A 25,496-nucleotide genomic window follows, 5' to 3' on the forward strand; every position below is an offset into this window, starting at 1 on the left:
GGCAAAATGTAACAGAAGCCACTAAAGTCAGTGAATTCTGACCCCTGCCATGTGGCAGGAGTGTTGGAACTGACCCCACTGTAGGATGTCACTGCAAACATTGTGGTAGAAGTCCCTCTAGATCAGTGGCTCTCAACCTTTCTATTTTGTGTTGTAATTGATATCAAAGTGCATATTATTTTTGAGTACAAATATTTGCACTGTAAAAATGATAAAAGAAATAGTATTTTTCAATTCACTTCATACAAGTACTGTAGTGCTATCTCTTTATCATGAAAGAGCAGCTTACAAATGTAGATATTTTTTATTACATAACTGCACTCAAAAATAAAAAAACAATGGAAAACTTCAGAGCCTACAAGTCCACTCAGTCCTACTTCTTATTCAGCCAATCGCTAAAACAAAACAAGTTTGTTTACATTTACAGGAGATAATGCTGCCCTCTTCTTATTTACAATGTCACCAGAAAGTGAGAACAGGCATTTTCACGGCACTTTTGTAGCCAGCATTGCAGGTATTTACGGGCTAGATATGCTAAATATTCATATGCCCCTTCATGCTTCAGCCGCCATTCCAGAGGACATGCTTGCATGCTGATGACACTCGTTAAAAAAATAATGCATTAATTAAATTTGTGACTGAACTCCTTGGGGGAGAATTGTATGTCCCCTGCTCTGTTTTACCCACATTCTGCCATATATTTCGTATTATAGCAGTCTCGGATGATGACCCAGCACATGTTGTTCATTTTAAGAACACTTTCACTGCAGATTTCACAAAACGCAAAGAAGGTACCAATGTGAAATTTCTAAAGATAGCTACAGCACTCGACCCAAGGTTTAAGAATCTGAAGTGCCTTCCAAAATCTGAGAGGGACAAGGTATGGAGCATGCTTTCAAAAATCTTAAAAGAGCAACACGCCAATGCGGAAACTACAGAACCCAAACCACCAAAAAAGAAAATCAACCTTCTGCTGGTGGCATCTGACTCAGATAACGAAAATGAACATGCAGTGGTTCACACTGCTTTGGATTGTTATCGAGAAGAACTCATCATCAGCAAGGAATGTCCCCTGGAATGGTGGTTGAAGCATGAAAGGACATATGAATCTTTAGCACACCTGGCATGTAAGTATCTTGCGACACTGGCTACAATATGAGAACACCTATTCTCACTTTCAGGTGACATTGTAAACAAGAAGCGGGGAGCATTATCTCCTGAAAATATAAACAAACTTATTTGTCTGAGCGATTGGCTGAACAAGAATTAGGATTGAGTGGACTTGCAAGCTCTAAAATTTTATATTGTTTTATTTTTTAACACATTTTTGTAGATAATTCTACATTTGTAAGTTCAACTTTCAAGATAAAGATATTGCACTACAGTACTTGTATTAGAGGAATTGAAAAAAACTATTTCTTTTGTTTTTTTACAGTGCAAATACTTGTAATCAAAAATAAATATAAAGTGAGCACTGTACACTTTGTATTCTGTGTTGTAATTGAAATCAATACATTTGAAAATGTAGAAAACATCCAAAAACATTTAAATAAATGGTATTCTATTATTAACAGTGCAATTAATTGTGATAAATTTTTTGATCGCTTGACAGCCCTAGAATATAAATATTGTACTTACATTTCAGTGTATAGTATATAGAGCAGTATAAACAAGACATCTGTATGAAATTTTAGCTTGTACTGACTTCGCTAGTGCTTTTTATGTAGCCTATTGTAAAACTAGGCAAATATCTAGAGGACTTAATGTACCCCCTGGAAGATCTCTAAGTACCACCAGGGGTACACGTACCCATGGTTGAGAACCAGTGCTCTAGATGTGTGGTAGCATGCTCTGTACCTCAAGCTCAGAGTGAGCACGTTCTGTCAAGTTTTTAGGCTCTTGTACTCAGTGGGTTACCACGAACACTCACTGAGCAAGCTGAGGAATCGTTTTGCTAGGCTGCCAGAAATAAAAGGTGCAAACACCCTAGGAACAATTACTTTAACAGTTACGAGACCAAAACAACAGTTCCTAACTCAGGCTCTTGGGCAGTCCCATACAGGGGTCAAAAGAGTCATGTTGAGACTTCTTTTCACTGCCCTGTGTTCCCTATCTGTGCCCCCCTTGCTAGCAACATAGTGCGTCTCTGCCTGAACCTGAGCCTTTAGGTCCCAGCTCCCCAGCTACCAGCTGCTTGGCCTTCCCTCCTCAGCCAGCTACCAGGAGGCAGTCTCAAGTCCGCCACTCCTGCTCTTAGCCAGCAGCCCTTCCAAGCCTGGTGCTCTCTAACTTCAGATTGTACTTCCTTTTCTAGTATCAAAAGGATTATGAAGCTCTCCAGTGGCTGAGTGTTAACTGCCTAGTACATTAATAAGCCAGTTGGTCCATTACAGTATTAACCTGTTGTAACATTGATCCATTTTACATGACTAGACCAAGAAATAAAGATTAGTCTCTTGCCAGAAAACAAAGATCTGTATATCACATGTTTATCACACGGGGTACTGTAATGTTTATAAAAACCAGCTTAAGCCTAACAGACTAAATTAGTATTGCTTGCCCTCTTGAGGGAAGTTTTAATCTTCAGTGGTAGTTCCCATTTAGTTCAATAGCTCTAAGACAAGATAGGATTCATCTAACTATTGAACCCCTTGGTATAGGCCCAAATAATAGGAGAATCATATATTAACCGTGGTATGAACTTAACTGTTTTATGATGCTTTCACAACCCGTTGACCATTAAAGTCCAAAAAAATCCAACACCCTTATTCAGGTTTGCAATTTTGAGCTCCTCCCATGGGCTCTTAGCATTTCTGCCTCTTAGCATTGTTGTCAACTATGATTTAAACTGTTTCCTCATAGTTATATAATTTCTTCAATTACTGCAAGGGTCTTTTTTTAACTAGTCAAGATAATGTATTTAATTCTGCCTTCTTAAATCTGCATTCAACATCATATCATGGGTTAGAGAGTCTTGTAGGATTAAAATGAAGACACTTCTTCACTGGGCCCATTCAAACCTCTATAATCTGAACCTGTGGTTTTTGATAAGAAAAGGGGATACTACTTACATCACCAGAGTTGATTATCTTTAAACACTCCTCTTCCATATTCATGGAGAAGAGAATAATTCAAATTTTACATTTTAAAGGCTGATCCCACTTGAGTCCCCTTCTATATCAGATAGTGAAGTTATCGTCATTGTCTAATTAATGAGGGGATAGACTAAATGATAGATTTATATTACCTACATTGCAAATGATGATAATCATTATTAAGAATAATAATTTACGTTCATAGAGAACCACATATCCTGTAAGTTCCAAAAGTACTTAACAGACTAGAGATCAAATTCTGTTCTCAATTACCCATTCACAATTGCAGTGACATCTAGGGCTTGTATATATCAGGTCAGGATTTATAGTGTGTATAATAAATATACAGAGGCCCCAGTTCAGCAAGGTGATGAAGCATGTGCATAACTTTAAGCAAGTGCCTAACTTTAAACAGGTGAGTAGTCACACTGACTTCAATAAGAGTATTCTCATTGACCTCAATGGGATTATTCATGTGCTTAAAAGTTAAGTGTGTGCTTAAATGCCTTGCTGAATCAGGGACTGAGAAAGGGCAATTTCCAAAGGTTAAACAATAAACCATAGAAAGGTCAGATTTTCAGAGGGCGGGTTAACTTTAAGCACAGTCTCTCCTGTTGAAGTTGTTCCACTCTCTATCAAATACTTAAATATTCATAAGTACATGGGCTGGAACCTGGGTCTTCCAGGTGGGTGTACTAACCAGGAGTATATAGAGTCATTCTTACTGTCCCTCTGGCCCCTGTGTGAGTCTAGTCCTAAATTTGTAAGCTTATTTTTTTAACAATACTACAATGAATATGTTGACATTATTAGAGGAAAGATTTAATAGATGATAAGGAAAAGTTTGTAGGAATAATTTTTTAAAAAGACAGAACATGTAGGCTGCTTCCAACCCCACCCACTAAACTACTTTTTGCTTTAAAACATCTTATCAAGTTGAATACAATTAACAGATCATTTAAGAGACTGAGAGATCCACCCCAGAATACCCTAAAGCCTGGGGATGAAGGAAACATGAGTTCAAGTCCTTGCTGTACATCAGACATAGGGGATATTTGAACCTAGGTCTCCTACATCCTGGATGAGTGCTCTAACCACTGGGTTAATTGAGCATAAGGGGGGGCACTACCACTACCTCCTCTGGCTCTGTTTTGTGCAGGACCCACTCCAGTAGACAAGCTCTTAGGTGGCCTTTGAGCACATCAACAGGTTTGGACCCCAGATAGGCAGGAGAACACCTACTTTGTGAATCCCACTGTGGCTTAGATATGAGATAGGCACAGAGGTGCTGGGGCTGATTGCAGGTCTTAGGCAGATGTCTGCATGCCTACTGGTACAAATTTAGGTGCCATGGGGACTTTGCCAGAGGAAACAGGCACCTAGGACTTTAGGTGCCTACAAGGTTAGGCAATAGCTGAGTGGTGGTTCTGTGAATGCCCGTGGCACCTAAATGTTTATGTGGTCTCCCACGTTATGTGGGAGATGTGTGCCCTCCCATGTAGTTCTCACACCTCAGCCCCTGCCCTCACAGTCTATATAATGGAAATACACAAATTCCACTTCCTGGAGACCATCGTACCCCAGGGAGGTGAGAACTGGACTTTGGCCTTTGTAAATATATCCTAATGCTATCATGATCTGACATTATGGCTGTGTCTAGTAACTTGTCTATCTGTAACTAAGGACATAAGATTCCATTTATAGCCTGTATTTTGCTCTTGCTGCTAAGCATGTTGTTTAGCTGCATTTTATTTTGGCCTAATTTATTGGGTGATATAAATACACTATATATGAACAAGCCATGACAGCAAAATTTATAATAAGCTTATTAATAGCAATTTGCTTGCCTAAGCGGTTCATTTCCCACACCCAATACATAATTACACTTTCACTGCTTTAGCTTCACCTTTCTTCGAACAGTTTCAACGTGTGACAGGCTGTGAGCGAATGGGAACAGGAAGCACAAAAAATGTAACATTGGACTGTATGATTAATAGTATTTATTTAAGCAGTACAGGTTGACTCAGTGAAGCAGAATTCATCAGATTCAACAAGGTTCGGTAGCTAAGCTGAAGACCTCTCAGAGAAACCTTGCCTGCTCTCTGGCAGCAGAATCGATGTAGTTCAGTACCCCCATTGCCACAGGATTTGGGACAGTAGAGAGAGGGTCTGCACACAGAATGGTGCACTGCCCTGTTGCAGGGGGCTCTCTGCACAATACACTGGTCAAAGGCAGTCAGAGGTGAGGGAGGACAGAGACAGAGGATCTATCACTTGTCCATGCTCCTTTCTGTCGAGCACTATTCCAGCCATTAGGCTGAGGTAGCCTCAACATAGGGACTCCACAGCCACACTGCATCCTAGGGAAAGCATTCCTTTCCTTCAACTCTTCTGCATGCATCAGCTAGTTGGGCTAGGAGTGTGCTGAGGATTTGACCAATATGACTTGGACATCATTGGGAGTGGGAGCAGGCCCCAAAGGACTAGCCAGTCCTGATCTGACTGACAAATGACTAAGGAAATTATGTCATCAGTACTGGCTCCTAAAGGCATCCAAGAATATCACCAGAGGCAATTTCCATACTACTCAACCATGCCAAAACTAGAAAGTACTGGAAGTTATGCAAGAGCAACTTTGTTTGTTCAAAAACAACGAGGAGTACTTGTGGCACCTTAGAGACTAACAAATTTATTTGAGCGTAAGCTTTCCTGGGCTAAAACCCACTTCATCAGATGCATGCAGTGGAAAATACAGTAGGAAGATTGTATATGTGTGTGTCTGTGTATATATATATACACACACACACACACACACGGAGAACATGAAAAAATGGGTGTTGCCATACCCACTATAACGAGAGTGATCAGCTAAGGTGAGCTATTAACAGCAGGAGAAAAAAAACCTTTTGTAGTGATAATCAGGATGGCCCATTTCCAACAGTTGACCAGAAGGTATGAGTAACAGTAGAGGGAAAAAATAAGCATGGGAAAATAGTTTTACTTTGTGTAATGACGCATCCACTCCCAGTCTTTATTCAAGCCTAATTTAATGGTGTCCAGTTTGCAAATTAATTCCAATTCAGCAGTCTCTCGTTGGAGTCTGTTTTTGAAGTTTTTTTGTTGTAGTATTGCCACTTTTAGGTCTGTAATCGAGTGACCAGGGAGGTTGAAGTGTTCTCCGACTGGTTTATGAATGTTATAATTCTTGACGTCTGATTTGTGTCCATTTATCCTTTTACGTAGAGACTGTCCAGTTTGACCAATGTACATGGCAGAGGGGCATTGCTGGCACATGATGGCATATATCATATTGGTAGATGTGCAGGTGAACGAGCCTCTGATAGTGTGGCTGATGTGATTAGGCCCTATGAGGGTGTCCCCTGAATAGATATGTGGACAGAATTGGCAACGGGCTTTGTTGCAAGGATAGGTTCCTGGATTAGTGTTTTTGTTGTGTGGTGTGTGGCTGCTGGAAAGTATTTGCTTCAGGTTGGGGGGCTGTCTGTAAGCAAGGACTGGCCTGTTTCCCAAGATCTGTGAGAGTGAGGGATCGTCCTTCAGGATAAGTTGCAGATCCTTGATCATGCGCTGGAGAGGTTTTAGTTGGGTGAAGGTGACGGCTAGTGGCGTTCTGTTACTTTCTTTGTTGGGCCTGTCCTGTAGTAGGTGACTTCTGGGTACTCTTCTGGCTCTGTCAATCTGTTTCTTCACTTCAGCAGGTGGGTATTATAGTTGTAAGAATGCTTGATAGAGATCTTGTAGGTGTTTGTCTGTCTGACGGCAAATGCAAATGCAGTTGTATCGCAGAGCTTGGCTGTAGACAATGGATCGTGTGGTGTGGTCTGGATGAAAGCTGGAGGCATGTAGGTAAGTATAGCGGTCAGTAGGTTTCCAGTATAGGGTGGTGTTTATGTGAACATCGCTTATTAGCACTGTAGTGTCCAGGAAGTGGATCTCTTGTGTGGACTGGTCCAGGCTGAGGTTGATGGTGGGATGGAAATTGTTGAAATCATTGTGGAATTCCTCAAGGACTTCTTTTCCATGGGTCCAGATGATGAAGATGTCATCAATGTAGCGCAAGCAGAGTAGGGGCATTAGGGGATGAGAGCTGAGGAAGCGTTGTTCTAAGTCAGGCATAAAAATGTTGGCATGTGAGGCCATGTGGGTACCCATAGCAGTGCCGTTGACTTGAAGGTATACATTGTCCCCAAATGTGAAATAGTTATGGGTGAGGACAAAGTCACAAAGTTCAGCCACCGGGTTTGCTGTGACATTATTGGGCATATTTGGGCATTATTGGTTCCTGTTTGTTCCGTTGCTCAGTGTCCCTCCCTCCCCCACACACCAACATACTTCTTAATGGAATAAATAACCATTTTGAAATGGAACCAAAAAATCTTGTCAGGGATAACTTAGCCCTTCAGCCTAGTTAACCTGAGAACTATCAAGGGAGGAAGGGAGAAGAGCCAGGTGCAATGTTGACCTTCAATATATATGTCCTGACTGCTCTGCATAGACCTTTAAGTTCCCATATTTGTCTGTTTTGGTTTTTTGTAAGAGTCGTGGCTTTCTCTGGTATCCTTGGCAAACAATTCCCTTCCCACAATTTGTGCAGTGCTTACCACTTTTTTTTTTTTATTTGCATGGTTGCAACCTTCCCACTTCAAAGGTGGCTGTATTTCAGTGATGCCACATGATAAAGTTTGTAAAGTGCTTTGGGATTCTCCAGGATGAAAAATACTGTATAAGTGTAAGATTATTATTCAGTACAATTTCTAGTTCCAGACTGATCTCCAGGCCAAAGTGATTAAGATAACAACATAGACTCTGGAGTACTTATTTGACCAGAACCTCTGGACCATAAGATTTGAACCATCACTATAAAAGGTTAGCCTGAAGTTTGGAGTATGTCATGAAAGAGCAATTGCTATCAATATTAATAAACCTTTCATCTGTAGCATCCACCATAACTCATTGACATGCTTTTGTTTGTTTTCATCAACTAACTGCCTTCCATACTGACGGACAGAACTTCAACAATCCAGGTACCTCCAAAATTACATGTACTGTACCTGACCATATGTCAGTGTCAGGCTTTATAAAATTTAAATATTTTTCAGTAGCACTCTGAACCTTCTACTTGACTACTTTTGAGGTTACTAATTCAAAAATGTGGATGTTACATGAGCAGACATTTTGTTTTCTTAAACCTTTCATTTAAGAAAACCGAGGAAGTATGTTATAGAGGTTAAAAGCAAAGAAACTGGGACTCAAGAAATTTGTTTTGTGGTCACCACTGTGCTACAGACTTGTTGTGTGGCTTTGCTCAAGTCATTTAACATCCTTATGCCTCAGATTCCTATTTGTAAAATTAACCTAAAAATACATATTTCAGAAGGGTTTTGTGAGACTTGATTCCTTCAACATTTGTACAGTGCTTTGAGTTCCTCCGAAGAAAGGTGTTATGTGACCTTGGGCAAGTCACTTAGGTGGGATCTACAAAGGGACTTATGTGTTGCAGTGCTGAGTGTCATGTTCCATTGTGAATAAAAACTTAACTAGTCACTGGGCCAGAGAGAGAGACCAAGAATGAGAGAATGACTTTGTAGCCCAGGGCTTAGGGCGCCCACATGGGAGATGGGAGACCCTGGCTCCAGTCCCCTCGCTCCAACCACTTTTTAATCATTGTCCAAAGTTCAACAACTTCAACAGAAGATACTGAGGGAACCCCACATCAGAATATCCCATAGCTCAGTAAGTAGAGCACTCTCCTGAGAGGTGGGAAACAGCTGTTCAAATCCTTTCTCCCCTCCAGCAGAGAGGGGGGAATTGAATCTGCATCCCTCAAATCCCAGTGAGTGCTCTAACCACTGGGATAATGATTACAAGGTAGGTATCTCCTCCATGCATTTTTGTGGACCAAGGAAGCATTTAACTCATTCCTCAAAAAGTGGCATAAGCACCTAAGCTGCCTGATTGAAGGTGGCTGGTTCCCATTCATAGATTGCTAAGCTGATCGAGGCATTTCCCTGCAGCCTGGAATTAGACACCTATCTCTGAGATGGGGCGGAGCTTAGTACACACCCCTCTGGGTCAGCATCTCCCATTGGCTAGCTTAGGCAGGAAGCTGCTTACTGTCCCAGCTTTGTGGATCACATTCTTAGGCACCTATCTCTCCTCATGTATTTTAGAGGAAGCCTGGGTGCCTAACACAGCTTTGTGGATCACAGTGTTATTCCTGTGATTTTGCAGGCACCTAAAAGTCAGTCACTGTGATGCTCAGTGTTGTAACTCCTAAGTTCCTGCATGGATCCCACCCTTTGTACCTTAGTTCCCCCTCTGTAAAATGCGGACAATAGAACTTCCCTATCTCCTCGGGGTGCTGTGAATATGAATATATTAAAGACTAGGATCCTCTCAACTACTACAGTGATGGGGGCCAAATAGGTACCTTACATGATAAGACAAATTATAGCTGAAAAAATAATTCAAAGTAAATAAATTACCTCATGAATGTGCAGCCTATATTTCTACTTCTGGCGCTGCCATTTTTCTCAAGTGTATTTGTTATTCAGATTTACTCAGTGATTTTTTTTTGAGGTTCTTTTATTCAATAGTCAAAATTTGACCTCTGTTGTTTAGATGTGATCAGTCACATAAGTCTCATGGTATTGCTTTTTCCCTGACTGGAAGATCAGAACTCTTTTAGGCCCTGATGCACCAAATTACTTAAGCACATGCATAACTGTAACCATATGAGTAGTCCCATTGAAATAAACTGAACTATTCATGGACTTAAAGTAATATACATGATTAAGAACCTTACTGATTCAGGGCTATAATGAGAAGGAAAGTGTGGATATCCATCTGGGGCATTGAAGCTCTCAGGGACAAGTACCAAATAAATAGGAGGAGGGAATTTTGAAAAGTTTGAAGCCTTTTCCTTTCCACGTCACACAGGTCTTATCTGGGGTTCTATTCCTAGAAAACATAGTGTAATAGGTTTTGGCTGAATGTAGTTTATTGATTTTCTCTTACCATGTTCCCACAAAGTAACTGTGTAAATTGCAATGATAATTGAGAAGAGTCATGAACTCTTCAGGTTCAGCTAACTGTCTCAGTGCCAGGACACTAGCAAGGGTAATTGGGAATACTGTTCCCTGGCTGCATCAAGCAGCATTCCCATCCCATATAAAATATGCCAATTCTGGTGCACATATTTGCATATGCGGATTTAAAATGTTGTTTGCAAGCATGTGGGCACAAGATTTGCTTTCCACAAGTATTTGTGTAAGTAAAACTTGATCACATTAATCTTCACTGGGAGTCAAATTCACCTCTGTGCAAACTGTCAACACAAGACCGAAGCACTGCTTAAGACCCACAAGTGAGAGTTACGTGTCTCAAAGGCCTTTTACTAGCTCTCCGCACTGGGGTGAATTTTACCCACATAGCAAACATCAAAGGACTGTGAGAATGGCCAAAGTAAGTTCATTTGTAAACTAGAAAGAATATTGATGGGAAATGTTTTGTGATATTCAACCAGTCATTGCATTAATTTCCACTTGGGTTTATCTCACTGTAATGAACTATTTTACGTTGCAGCTTATGTAACATTTGGATGGAATTTTCAAAATCACTTAAGGGAGGGGGACAGCTAACTCCCATTCATTTTCAATGAAAATTGAGTGCCTCCCTTCCTTAAGCATTTCTGACAATTCCACCACTTATACCCATTATGACAGAACAAACCACCCTATGGACAATATTAGAAATATTTTAGATTTAAGACTTTTGACTTAAAAAAAATCCAAATGAGTCTATCCACCCATCAGAGTATATTAGGGAAGAGTCTCCTTTCACTTAAACTGAGGCTATTCTGAATTTAATCCACTAAACTCACTTGAGTCCTACCAGTGTAAAACTGGTGTAAAGGAGATCAGAATCAGGCCCTAAAAGTTACAGAGTCCACATTTTTTGAACATGATAGCAACTAATCAAAATGATGTTTGGAATATGATACTTCTTTTATTAATCTAATATAAACTTTTGTAATCTGTCTGAAATCCACTGTCCAAACCATACTGGTATAAATGTTTATATTTAATTTTGCTGAAGTGTATAATTTGTTCTTTTAATTGTCCTGTCCTGAATGGAAAGGCACTTCACAATTAAAAATGTTGAACCAGATACCAATGAATCGAGCTACAACTATTTACACCCACTGATGATCTGGCCCAGTGAATCTGAATGGGTTTAGTAAGATTGATTAGCATTAGAAATAATAACAGGTACAAATGACAGCCTTTTTTTACTGCACTATAATACACTGCCACAGAAGAATTGAAGACATACGAGTTCACAGAAGCAGCAGATCCATCAAGTTTGTACACGTCTAATTAATAATCTGTGGCACTGGGTGTGCTTTTGGATTAGCATGCTGCAGATGTTTTCAGGATTTTCTCTCCTGGGTTGGGGGGGGGAAGTGCAACATGATTCTCCCTGGAACCATATGACTTCACTTTTGACCTGTTTTTTCAGGTTTATCCTTTAAGTACCGTCTTAGTAAAATGCTAACAGTAAGGATAAAGGTAGCTATTAAGCTACGCAGGCCTTTGATCTTGTCTATTATATTTTATAAGGCTCTATAGATGGCACAAGTTATGTCTGTATGTCTCATCTTTAGCTGGTACATATATTGCTACTTTGCAAGGGAATAAAATCAGCAGACTGATATACACACCCCATTGGGGGGAATAATTATTAATGGTGTTGTACTAATATATCCAGTTATGCTCTCAGTTATGCAACATTCAGTTAGCAATGCAACCCACTATGACTAACACTATAGTTATAGTTGAAAAGACATTGCCATTATAAACCCCTAATTTCAGGTAGGAAAGACTGCATCTCCTGCAGTAACTGTGGAAGCAATCAAGTGCTGGCACAAAATAAAAGCTTTGTCTCTTCCACCCTCCAAAACATCCTCACTCCCTCCATATCCCCCCAACAGCATGGGAGAAGTTGGGTGCCATCCCTGCCCAGATCCATCCATCCAGGCCCCCCCTTGCAGTGTTCCCGTCAATAAGACCCCTTCTCCTATTTATGCTTCCCTGGGTCTAGGAAACTTGCTGGGTAATTAACTGCTGAACAACTTACCAAGAGTTGTGATGGATTCTCCATCACTGGAAATGTTTACATCACGATTGGTTGTTTTTCTAAAAGATGAGCTCTATTCCAACTACAGTTATTGGACTTGCAGCAGGAATTAATTCAGAGAAATCCTACGTAAGTCAGACAAGATGATCACAATGGTCCCTTCTGGCCTCAATATGTATGAATCTATTGGCAGCGCTAGTCTGCTCTGCCTCCTTTGGCTCGTCAGACCAGGTCTCACTGCCAGCAGACCGGAGGTGGTTTGCCACCAAGGGAAATTGACTGACGAGCAGGACTGGTACTTCAGCATCAACCACTCATCCTACTCTTTGTGTTCTCTGCTATATTGTACATTGTTATACACAGAGAAAAAGAGAAACTGATGCATTGAATGCAAATCTCTGGAGTGAAAGGTTTTCAAAACAGTTCGAGATAGGTGAATTTGGGTGTGCAGTGTGTTTCTGTATCTGCTAGATGGGGTAGGGGATTCCCTGAGGAAGAGCAGAGTCTGTGCTGGTTGGATGTTTAAGGCATGGCAAAGAGGTTTCCCTTCACTTGTCATTTCCTTTCTTTTAAGGGGTTTGTGTGGGTGAGTTTTGCTCTTAAATGGTTTTTATGGAAGCTATCTTTGTGGGAATAGATCTGAACACCACAAACTGAAATGCATGGAGTTGCTTTCCTTTGAGTGAGTACACATTTCAATAAAAACAAAGAGGTGCTATGTCTATTTGAATGTGTGATAAGTGTTCCTTTCAAATACATGTCAAATATACATATATCTTCTTTGTAAAAATCTACCATGTACTAATGCAATATTGTTAATATTTTTAACACATCCAGTGTCAGGAAAATTAGCTCTTCAGGTAAACCAATATTTCTCTCTTTGAAATATCCCCTGCTTTCTCAATAACCTTGTGAGTGCTCCACTACGTGACTCAACCATGTTTAGATGAATGGAGCCTCTTTAATAAACACATTTGAACACTGAGGCCAATTTTTTTTTTTAAAAGGCTTCTAATTTTGTATGCTGCAATTTCTGGGTTCCCAACCTGAGACCTGATGGGCCTGATTTCAGAGGTGCTGAACATTCAGAACTCCAGTGGAATCTAAGAGTGCTCAGCAACTTTGAAAACAAATCACAAAGGTTCTGAATCTGAGAACCCAAAATGAAAGTACTGAAAATTAGAAGCCACTTTTGAAAATGCTGGCCCAATATATGACAAGCCAAATGAAAAAGCATAGGTTAGAGCCAGGAACAAGGAATGATATAATATGCCACAGTATTTAGGGATTCAAAATCTCATTGATTTCAATTATGTTTGGATCGGCCTCTATTACACTGAATTGGACCCTTTTTAAAAAAAAAAAAAAAAATGGCCTTTTCCCTGCACCAAACTAGCAATCCAAATTCTACCTGCTCCTGGAAAGAGGTAGCACAGAGAAAATTCAGGTTTAAGTGTAGACTACTTGTATGGATGTTTAGAATTTTGTAAAATGCTCAGCTACCCCAGTGTTGGTGTGGTATAAATACCTAAACAGACAGATTGAGTGATTGCACATTTGCACAACAGCAGCTAGGTTAATTTTAGAACAATTAATTGACTACACCACTCCCACTAGTGGAGACATTGGTGACACTATACTGTAAATAAAACATGCCTTAATGATAATTAGTAACTCCCCTGAACTGTCTCCCTTCCACACACAGGTTCTCTACTAGGCAGTGGGTTTTAGTTAGTGGCATCTATCATCCACCTCAGTACCCATAAAATGACAAGGAGACCATCTTAAAAAGAACTGAGCTTCTTTTCATTTGACAGTCCCATGTTAACATTAATGAGAATGAGGTTCTTGACTCAAAGATCATTAAACAAGGCAATATGCTGTTAAACTTAACTATTGGCAATGGCAACACAAGTCACCACAAGTTACAAATGATAAAAATCACAATTATCCAGCAATTAAATTTACAGCTATAAAAACCCTTTCAGTCATTAAGGATGTTAATTCTCCTGCTCCTCTCTCTGAAGCACTTAGCATTCAGCCCATCCTTCAGAAATAGGAATCAACTGATTCCAGGTGAAAAGGCAAACAAGCACCTAATAAGGCAGAAGGGAAAATGACATAACCCTCTGAAATGAGGGATCATCCATAAATTTCCTTACACAACCATAAATATTAGGAATAGGCAAGTCCATTTGGATAAAACAGGAAATGAGTTTTAAATGTCACCATCCTTCATACCAAACACAAATTAAACCTGCTTGGAGGGTCAAAGAATCTAACCTAAAAAGGAAAATGTTCCTGCCTTTTGCACTCATTTATAAATTCCCACTTTAGCCAACCTATGTGACAAAAAAATCCTAGCAATATTTCTGAACTGACTGGCACCAGAAAGAAGTTGCTCCTGTTCTCATGAGTTTTCCAGCCTAAATTCCAGCTGTGTTTGTGCTCGTCACTCTTAAGTCACTCCTTGCAATTGCACCCCATATACTTGCCAAAAGAAACATATTTTCTTACCTTAGGTGTATATTAATCAGAGAATATTCAAAGATGATTTTTAAGGCCAGCCTTACACATGTGCAAAGGAGTAAAGTAGCAAAGAAAAGGAAGAGGAGAGGGGCATAAGCACTCTTCTCCCTTCTTCCTCTTCTTAGGATGGAGTTGGAGAGGGATTTTGAGCCCAGGTAGCTAGTCAGGGTCAATGGAGAGTTCTACTTTGTACTCCGCTGGCTCTGTTCATTCTATTACTAGAGCTTGCAGAGCCAATAGAGAGCAGATCTAAGCGCATGCTTAGCTCCTTTCAAGGGCCACCACAGTGGGTGAAAATTCCCAAAATGTTCAGCAATCTAGCTGGCCTGGGTCTGTGTCAAACAATTTATACTTTAAACTATGACTTCCAGCTACCGTAGTTACCTTTACCTTATCGAGGAAAATTACAAAGCTTTTCTTCCCACATTAAACATTTATTCTCCGGGTGGAAAGTCAACTATTTAAAAACAGCATTATTACATCCTAGGAAGGAAACTAAGCTCTATAATCTTGCTGTTTGTCAGCTCTAACCACCACCTGAATTCCATTCTGCAGAAGAGGTTCAACTGCAGAGGAGGGAGCGTAAGAGATGCACTTTTCATTGTTCCTACTGGCTTGGTAAGAGATCTCATATAAGAGAATTTTTGCCTATGGATCACAAGAGTCTTTGCTCAAATCTAAGCAGCAAGATGTACCCGTGATTAGTCCATTCACTAAACAGGTGAATCAGTTAAATCTGCTCTAGTGTCTGGCCACCAATTTGTCCTTATAAATTCCTAAGTGGCCATGCCTTTCTAACATAAAAACAGCATGGGATGGATGGTGGGAATACTCATCTTGCATTCCTGTCCATTAAAAAAATATGTACAGTGGCATGCAATGTAAAGGCTTGCACAGCCCATTTAGTGAGAACATTTCAGGAATGCTTATAAACTGTTTCTGAAATGGCCTTTTATGCATACTGACATCACCCAGATGTCTTTAATTACAATGACTCTGGGACTTATTTCTTTGCTTATCTATCACTGCCCTCCAGCATTGGTTCCTGTTGATTAAATCTGCCTCGGTAACATTATACAGCTCTCCTTCTAGATATGAAATGGCTGTAGGTCTTCTGTTTCCTGGCTATTGTGTTTTAGTGCATCATTGCATTTTCAAATAAGCTAACAATATGGTGTGACAGCTATAAGAGAGATCAAAGGCATAACACATTACCTCTGTTTCCCTGCATTAACTTCATAATTTGTTTGTGTCTCTTTTAGTACCTGAAACACCCCACTATTTTTTAAGTTCATTTATTTTTAAACTTAAAGGTTACAAAGGCCTGATATTCAGAGGTGTCCAGCACTCACAGCTCCAATTAAAAAGTCAATGGTAGCTCAACATAACCAAAAATCAAATTCCATATCTTTAGCTATGGACCTAAACCTCTTTATATGGGATATATATTTATATAGACTGAAAATTTCCTTGGTAGAAAGTTCACAGCAATATATTAGATTCCATCATTAGTGACCCTGGGGAAATTCTTTTGCCTTTGACTTCAATGGAGCCAGGATTTCAGAGCTAATTTAAAAAAAGAGAGAAAATCAAGATACAGACATATTTTTGTGTGCACACGTCTGTGCAAAGTATGTGTGATTGTACTTGCAAGTGGGGTATCTGCAGGTGTCAACAGCACATTAAACTACCTGATTTGTGTGTGCAATGGCAATGATTGCATGAGCAAATGTAGACCCCAAAAATGTGTATGTAAATAAGCCTTTTTCAGTTTGATCTTGATTGTTTTTCATTTTCCCATATATGAGAAATCCCATTCCAAGGCTCTACATCATGTTAGCAGTCCCCTTGGTAAGAAATTCTGTGATGGGTAGGAAAGGATTTCAAGTGCAGTCTATGAAGCCCTATTGTAGACATCATTCCTTCTCTAAAAAGTCTGTTTCCAGTGTTGGCAGCAGTGCAATAGGTTTTCTAACCAAAGGAGTTATGAACTGGAACGTATCGCAAAGGAGTTAGAGCTGCACATTGGTGTAGCTGCATTACACAGAAGTAATGTCTGGGAGTGATAGTAGTAGCATCCACAGAGTGGCTTCATGACCTGTGGAAAAGCATTCTGTCCCCAAAGCCTTCCCTGAGTCACAGAGCACTGAACCTGCCTATTTTGGTTTGGTGCAGGGAGCAGAATCTGGACCTTATTCATTAGCTAGTGTGTATTTTTATAAATCCCTAGGGAAAAGCCACATCAAGAAGAACCTGACCCTGACGCAGTCTGAGAGCACAACTCTCACTGGCTTCAGAAGCATTTTATATGGGCTACCATAAAAAGCAACTGGAAAAAATAACCCACAGTCTGACTTGCAGTGGATGCCGCAAGAGCTCACCACCTCTGAAATTGGGCCACTTAAATTAGATACCCAAGTTTAGTCACCCATTTAGAAGATTGTGGCCTATATCTCCTCCTTTTACCACATGAATTTCTTTTGCATAACAACATTATTAGTTCCTATAGACTTCATTTTACGTATTGAAAGTGACTGCAGTTCCATTAATGACTATAATTGTTTCAGACACCCATTAATTTTGATTTATTAACTTATTTAATTTCCCTTATTGTAATCTTGCCTACTCTATAAGTAATTTACTGTTTTAATGTTCTGGGTCAATACTAATTCTATCATCTCTAAATTGTTTGATTAATAACAATTAGTACCTCCCATCAAGAGTTCATTTTCCTGTCCGAACTTTGTTCATGTGATTTCAATATAAATTTACCCTCTTTTCCCCCACATCTATTTAGACAATTTGATCCAATACAAATAGATATTTTCAAAAATCACAGTACCAGTGTTGTGACATTTCTTGTTTTTCACAAAGCCTCAGCTCTTGGAGTCAGGTGATAATGAAAGCCAAGAATCTCATATTATTACAAAAGCAAGTTTCTAGCCCTTGTGGCTTCAGAGAAAAGCTCAAAAACACGAATACTAAAGTCTCAAAAGCCAGAATATAAATGAAAAGAACTAAAGGTATTTTTTTAAATCTCATAATTTTCAGGGCCCGATATGATTTTAGACTATCTGAGGTTGGCATTACTGCAATATCCACTGGGGAATGCACTAATATTAATATTTTAAAGTACCTTCCATGAGGGCATCTCAAATTCATCTACAATACAACAGCTCAAACTTTAACACCAGCATAAAACTAAACAATAGAAACAAAATATTAAAGTGGCATATAATGAATAATGGACCAGATCTTCATCTTGTGTAAATCAGGAGCTTTAGGATCTAGCCTCATCTCATTACCAGGAAGGTATTTAAATCTAGCTTCTAAAATTAATCTAGCTTTGATGGACCTTAAGATAGACTCGGAGCAACTCTCCATGTCTCTCCAAATTTTGTACCAGTAGTAATGTAATGGTGTGTCCCTTTAAGACCATAAGAGAAGTCTTAAATGGTGTTGTGGCCTTGAAAGTACACACCATTGCATTTGGTTTCCATACATTAGTTCTCTAAAACTGGGCTGAAGAATCAAAATCAAACAAGATGAAATGGCAGGAATGCTAGAATTTATGCACAACCTAAATTGCACGAGAAAGAAAAAGCCTTACTAGAAAGATAAGCAAAAACAGTTATTAAGCTCTGTTGGCCAATATAGATTTTACACATACATTAATAGGTCTGATGTGCACAACATTAACATATTGTTATTGTGATATTATATATGTAGGTGTTAGAAAGTTACATCAAGTGAATGTATTAAGCTCTCCCCACAGTTCTGTTTACAGATGTCAAGTATCCCACACCACTTTGCAAAGCTGAAATCAGCTTTGGCATTAGAAAACAGGAACCTTGTCAAAGACAAGATATATGAATTTCTGCCCTGGTACATGTTTAGGAGATGGTTTCACTCCTATTGGTACCTGGAATGTACTGAAAACAAGAAATAAGGAAAAGAACAAAACTTGCAAGGACTGGTGTCAGAGTAGCTGCCGTGTTAGTCTGTACCTGCAAAAAGAACAGGAGTACTTGTGGCACTTCAGAGGCTAACCAGTCTTAATTAGCCTCTTACAGTCTGTATGGCAACTTCCACCTTCTCTGTATGTGTGTGTGTATATATATATTACATATATACATACACACATACAGATCTTCTTACTATATGTTCCATTCTATGCATCCGATGAAGTGGGCTGTAGCCCACAAAAACTTATGCTCTAATAAATTTGTTAGTCTCTGAGGTGCCACAAGTACTCCTGTTCTTTTTAAGAACTAGTGTGTTAGAACACAGTGATGAATGGAAAGCTCTCCTAACTTGAAAACAAGTCTGGTATAAAAAGAGGTAGTTTTGGGATCACACCTTCTGTGTAAGGTGAACTGACCAGACTGGGAGAAACTGTTTCCTAGAAAGACTGTAACATATTAGCTTTCTTTCCTGTACTGTCTTTAGACAATAAATTGGCTGTGCTTCGTTATTTGGTCTCTTGAACATTTTTAATACTGAACGGGAATAGTCAAAGTATTGGCTATAAATAGATCCTATAATCAAACTAGTGGAAAATAGAAAATTTGAATATCCAGTTTACTCATACTGATTATAAGTATGGCTTCTGTTTTTCTGAGTTTATTAATTTCATTTTGGGGGAGTTATTTTTTTTAGCAATTTTTGAGTTTTATTTAGATGTCCAAAAAGCTCTCTCTTTTTATATACTGTAATATACTGTATGTATACTGTATATATATATACACACACACACACTGTAATGAGTAATTTCTTTGTAATGTGCCCTAGTGTACTTTAACATAGTACTACTTCGAACAGCACTACATTAAAGCACAGTAGGGAACATTTCGTGCACACCGAGAGGATCTACGCAGACCAATTAAAGCACAACACATTAGTGCACTTTAGAAATCACACATTACTGCTCTGTGTAGACAAGTCCTTCGACGTTAGTAACCATTTCCAGTGTTTATTGGATAAAAAACAATTTCATTTTTTTTAATCAGGGGTGTTTGATCAGTGTTTATTGATTAAAACTGAAAATCAGAAGCCTAATTATAAGTGAGGCAACTGTTCCTCATCCAAACACCCACTTGTATTTCACTATCAGAATGATACGTGATAGAAGAAATCAACTTGGTTAAGTCTGGCAACAACCACAGATACAATCTTTATCCATATTCAGAATATAAACAAGCACTTTCCACATGGTCAGTGATAAGAGATTGTACACCAAGGTGTTCATTATCCATTCCGGTAGTTTAAATAGGACAAACGCTAACTCACTTAATAATTAGCTATCATCATGCCACAGTAAGAGCAAGTCCCAGCCCCAATGAGTTTACATGACAGATAAATTATAGGAGAAAGGAAGGAATATTATCCCCATTTTTTTACAGATGGGAAACTGAGGCACAGAGAAATGAAGTAACTTGGCTGTGGTAACCAAGGAAGTCTAGGGCAGAGTTAGGAACTGAACACAGATCTCTTGAGTTCCAGCCCGGTGCCTCAATCACAAGACCACTCTTACTGATTCCCCCACATGTGATCTTGTGTCATCTTAACGTTGTTACCATATCCTGAAGCTTTCTTTACATAAATAAGATCTATTGTCCCCGCTACGGTCCATATCCAGTTTTATTCTTTTCCAGGGAAATATAGTATGAGTCACACTTTGTAAAGTCAGTCATGAAATACTTTCAGACAGAGTCCAAAACTAGGAGTCAACATTAACTACTTCCAGTTAGCTTTTAACTCTGTTAAAAATGTGTTTACTTCAAAGGAAAAGGAAAAGGATAATCGTTGGCAGTTGATTTATCTTAATCTTCCGTGTTGAAAAAAATAATTAAAGGGTTGTAGTAATATGTCAGCTTTGCTTAATAGTACTCTTTTATCAAGTTGATATGATGGTAGCTAATTATTAAGTGAGTTAATGTATGTCTTGTTATTTAATCTTCCAGAACTGATAATGAACTGTGTCAAATACTTATTAGTCACTCATTCTCTATACACCTAGTTGACATTAACATGGCCCACAGTTAAACATCAGTGTTCCTTCACTTCCAGACACAATTATGCTGTCAAACATTATTCTGCTAACTATTCTTTGGTCCAGACACATGTTATATTATCCTCAATTTGTCTAGACCAAGAGAATATCCACAGAAAGCATGGAGGACAAAAAGAGCAAAGGGAAAGTCTAGTAAGGGTTAGTCAGAATGGGTTAGGTAGCCCGAGAGCAGGACCGAGAGCATCTGTGAAAGTTAGAGGAGAACAAGAATGTGCGAGAAGAGCCTGGGAGCTACTCCCAACATGATACTAAGTCCAAATTTTCAGATATTCTGAGCATTTCATATCCTGATGTAAATTGTCGTAGCTCACTTGATTTCAGTGAAGCCACAAGGATTTACACCAGCTGAAAATCTGACCCACTGCTATCTTACATCAGTAGTCATTTCTCCTAGTTAGTGTAATTTCTGTTCTGGATGACGACAGACTTACACATTCAAGCACCAAGATTTTCCTCTCTCATTGGCCAGAGACAAAAGACCACGGTCATCTCTAGTGGAACACCACTGAAGTCACTGGTGTTGCATCAAGGATTAATTTGGTGTAATATGTGTAAAGCATCATTGGCCATTGGCCAGGTAGTGGATGGTTTCCATTACTGGAGGGATACACACATCATGGAATCAGGATGGTGTAACTTGCTTATTTATACTATGCAAACAAGTCCTGCTGTTTTTAAACCAGATAGACCCAACCGTACACAGCCAGTTCCTGAAACCCTGATTCCACCTCCCAGAGCTGCCATAGGAACAGCTGCCTTCATCACTGCCCTCCCACTCACAAGTCTCCAACTGCCCTCCCAGATGCCATGGAACATTCCCCCCTCTTGGCTGAGCTGTAAGCCTCCAATCAGGAGCCAGGAGATCACCATAATAGATTCATCACACTGCCCTCCTCCGCTGACCTATCTCTGCTCAGCCAATTCATCACCATATTTTACTTTAAGATGAGTGGCGCCATCCAAGACATAATTCAGGTAGCTAGGGAACTACAGTATTCACTGGACTAAAATCTATTTGAAAATTCATTGCAAGAATAGCTAACTGAAATATAATTGCATAGACTTTTCATGCATGTGGCAACATGCCTCTCAGCCACAGCATTGCCAAGTTCATGGGGTTTCCTACAACCATGGGAGGCTTTGAATGGTTAGTCATGGTAAGCAATGAGTAGCTATCACTTGGGAGGCTATTATCACAAGCAGCATCTTTTGGGGGTACCATCAAAGTCAGGCCAAAAAGATTAAAACTAGCCCCAAGGAAGGCTATTATTTAGGAGTAACATCACAGCTTCAATAGCCAACTGGAATGTACTTTACAGGAAGGAAAGAGATCCAAAACTCCAATAACCAATTACAATTGTTTGTTTCCTATACACACCTTTTACTAGGTGCCTATGTTACAGACTGAACAGTTGTCCAATCAATATTAAACCAACAATTTTCCAGTTCCAATTATTTAGCCAGGCAGCCTCCTTTCTCAGAGCGCAGAGTGTATTAAAGAATTCTTACATATTGCTAGCACAATTCTCTTAAATTTCTTATAGTTGCTTGGAAACAAGAACAGAGCAGATATACATGTGGCAGGAACAGTCGTCCATCAATGACCATACCTGTACCGACCATCAACACACATGTAGGCCACATTTTTGGCTTATCAACCTGGACCAAGATTTTGGCTTTGTCTGTTGCTCAGCACTTCTGAAAAATCAGGTGCCTAATTACGGACCTAGGTGCCCAGTATAAGTATAGGCACCCTCGTTTGAAAATGTTGGCCCTTCGGAACATCTCTTCTAGTTGTCTTAATACTGACTGTGGTCAGTGTGCTTATTTTCAGGTACATGTTGAAGGAGGGTGTACGTGGTGAATGGTAACTGATGGGATATCATCATCCCTGAACACACCTTTTCTGGAAGTTGCATTATCAGGGCTTTTTTGGAGGATCTGAGATGAACCAAGTGAACGCATGGAGTATGCTAGGCTCAGAGGTTCCAGTTATTTACACCACTGGTGGTTCTTTTCAGAAGGAGAATTTGCATAGCTCCCAGCACAATGAAACCCCTATCCTGAGAGGGGTTTTAAAACTCTGTGGTAACAAACACTTGCAATATGTTGGATCATTGTGAAAGTCTTCAGTACTACAGTGTGTTACTGAGTAAGTAAAGGACAAGGGATAGTTAATTTATCTGGGGGGATGTAAAGCATAAAATTAGAGATATATATATACAACTCTGTTGAATTATGCTAAATCTGAGAGAAAAAGGTCATAAAAATGTGGGACAGAAAGCCTATTTATTTGCTAGCAAAGGAGTGAATTGAAAAAAAAAATACCGCCTGGCAAACAGTCTCTTCCAACCTGCTTGTGAGCACATAAGGGAAATTACCTGAAAACTCAGAAATTATTATACAGATCAAACAAAAGTACTTAACTATAATTACTGGAGTATCTGTCTCAGGACAAGCAGTAACAACACCGCACCCCTAGGAATAAGCTAAGGTGTTATGATTTTACTTCTGCTCTTCTATCTTTTCCACCAAGATCACATGGCCAGGATCCAGTTTATAGAGTTAAATAGTTTCTCTATGTTTTCTAAAATAAAGGAAGAGTGAAAAGACACAGCAAGAAAGGGCTTTTACCAGGTACATGAAGGAGAGAGAATAAGGTAGATAGTCAAATGCTTTGAATTAAAGGAAATTATTCATTTTAGTAACTTTACAGCTGGACTTGCTAATATCTCAAAGGGTCTGGAAGACTCCTGAGAAGCTCCAAACATTTCTGAATCATCCTCACTCTCATTCTACCTATTTAGTAAATAATGATCAAAAGTTTTAAGCATTCACAGAAGAAACTTCCTGTTGCTAAAACTGGATGGGGTCCTGCCAACTTGACAAGCCAACATTGCATTGCTGACACATCAAAGCTAAAGGATAATTAGCTGGTTTATAAAACACTAGAGGAAGTAGGTGTTCCTGCTAGTTTGTTACCATTTGTCATTGGCCAGTGGCCATGAAGACTTATCTCAGTGGTATGCTCTCAAGTTAATGGCTTTCTTCTGAGATGCTGCACACTAGCAGCTCTCATTGACAGAGAAGAAACAGAAGTGTCCACTCTGTTATTTTCATAGAGTTATGTAAACAATTTTGGAACAAATATAACTGCGTATGCCATCTCCGTCATCTTCAGTAAACTGGCAATTGTGACACTATCTCAAAGTGGACCATGAAGGTCAATGCTATTACTACATCCACACAACTGACTTCCTCTTCTGCTGCCCATGCAATGCTCTCCACCACAAGCCTGTTTGCACATTCCTTACATGACTAATTATAAATACAGACTACAAGCACAAGATTTTATAACTGCTTAGAAAAGAGAACCAATTCACACATCAGTTATGTGGGAACTTTGCTAGATCACCATCATCAACAAACATCATGTTCTCAGTCCCTTTTGCATGAAACGACATGAGAAGGACCATTTCTGAGAAATACAGAAGAAATGAAATTCCTGGTGATATCCACTGTCTGTCTCTACAGAGGTAAGAGAGGAAATGGAAAGTAGGCTGAATACACTTCTGTTCAGCACCTTATTCCAGATCCTGTGAATCTCAGTGCCCTCAACTTCCACTAACTTCAATAAGGTTCATAATTGCCCATAGGAGGGAGACAGGGTAGAGAGCAACAGAGCTGAAATGAGAGAGAAGAGGAAAATCAATGCCAGCATAGAACAGGATAGGCATCACCTATGCTTGAATGCTTATGAGGGAAGTCACCTTATAGGGAAACAATCATTTTAATTTTTATTATATTTTTTTCCTCTGAAGGACAGTTTGCTCACATGTCAGGTAAAAACTAGTGCTTTCAAGGACTCATCAGAAGTCCCCAGAATTTATTTTTTTTCTACAGTGATGCGCTGCTAATCATGTTTGACACATTGTCCTAAGGCTCTTTTCAGTGGTTAAGCTATGTTTAATATGGTTGACAGCACAACAGTTAATCTTTGTTATTCATATGAAAATGATACGTTCATTATATTAGTGCCCAAAGATTCCAGCTGAGATCTGGGCTTCATTGTGCTAGGCACTGTACAAACATGTAGTATTAGATGGGCCCTATCCCGAATCTAAATAGAATTGACAAACTGAGGGGTAGGACAGAAAACAGAAATATGAAGAGGTGAAGTGCCTTGCAAAAGGTCACAGAGTAGGTCAATAGAAGAGACAGGAACAGAAATCAGGTCTCCTGACTCCCATTCCAGTATCCTATACATTGGACCACATATTATCTTAAAAATCTGTCACTGTTAACCATACTCGCAGTTTAATATTTGTTATTTATATAGTAACAATAATGTGGAAAGACAGACAGTGGTCAGGCCTGATTCATAAAGCTAGACATGCCTGAAATAACCACAGACTGTAACCACACTTCAGCCAGGGGTAACTATGACTTAACCCTGACAAACAAGATTTGGTGTCTGAACTAGGTCTGAGGCAGAAGCCAGGCAGTGTTTCATTTAAATTAAAAATAAAGAAGGCGTAATATAGTTCTAACATTTAAATTACATAGTAGTCCATGAACATGACTGGGAATCCACTAGGGAAGAAGAATGTGGAGAGAGTGGGAGTTGTGGGTTATAAATT

General features: G+C 39.4%; 1 long non-coding RNA gene across 3 annotated transcripts in view; it reads right to left on the reverse strand.

Moving 5' to 3' along the window:
• The window catches only part of LOC122465580, a 73,689-nt gene that overhangs the window by 20,348 nt on the left and 27,845 nt on the right, over nt 1-25,496 (reverse strand). The gene's annotated exons all lie outside the window — the stretch shown is intronic.

Source organism: Chelonia mydas, chromosome 4 (genome assembly GCF_015237465.2).
Source record: "Chelonia mydas isolate rCheMyd1 chromosome 4, rCheMyd1.pri.v2, whole genome shotgun sequence".
NCBI lineage: Eukaryota > Metazoa > Chordata > Testudines > Cheloniidae > Chelonia > Chelonia mydas.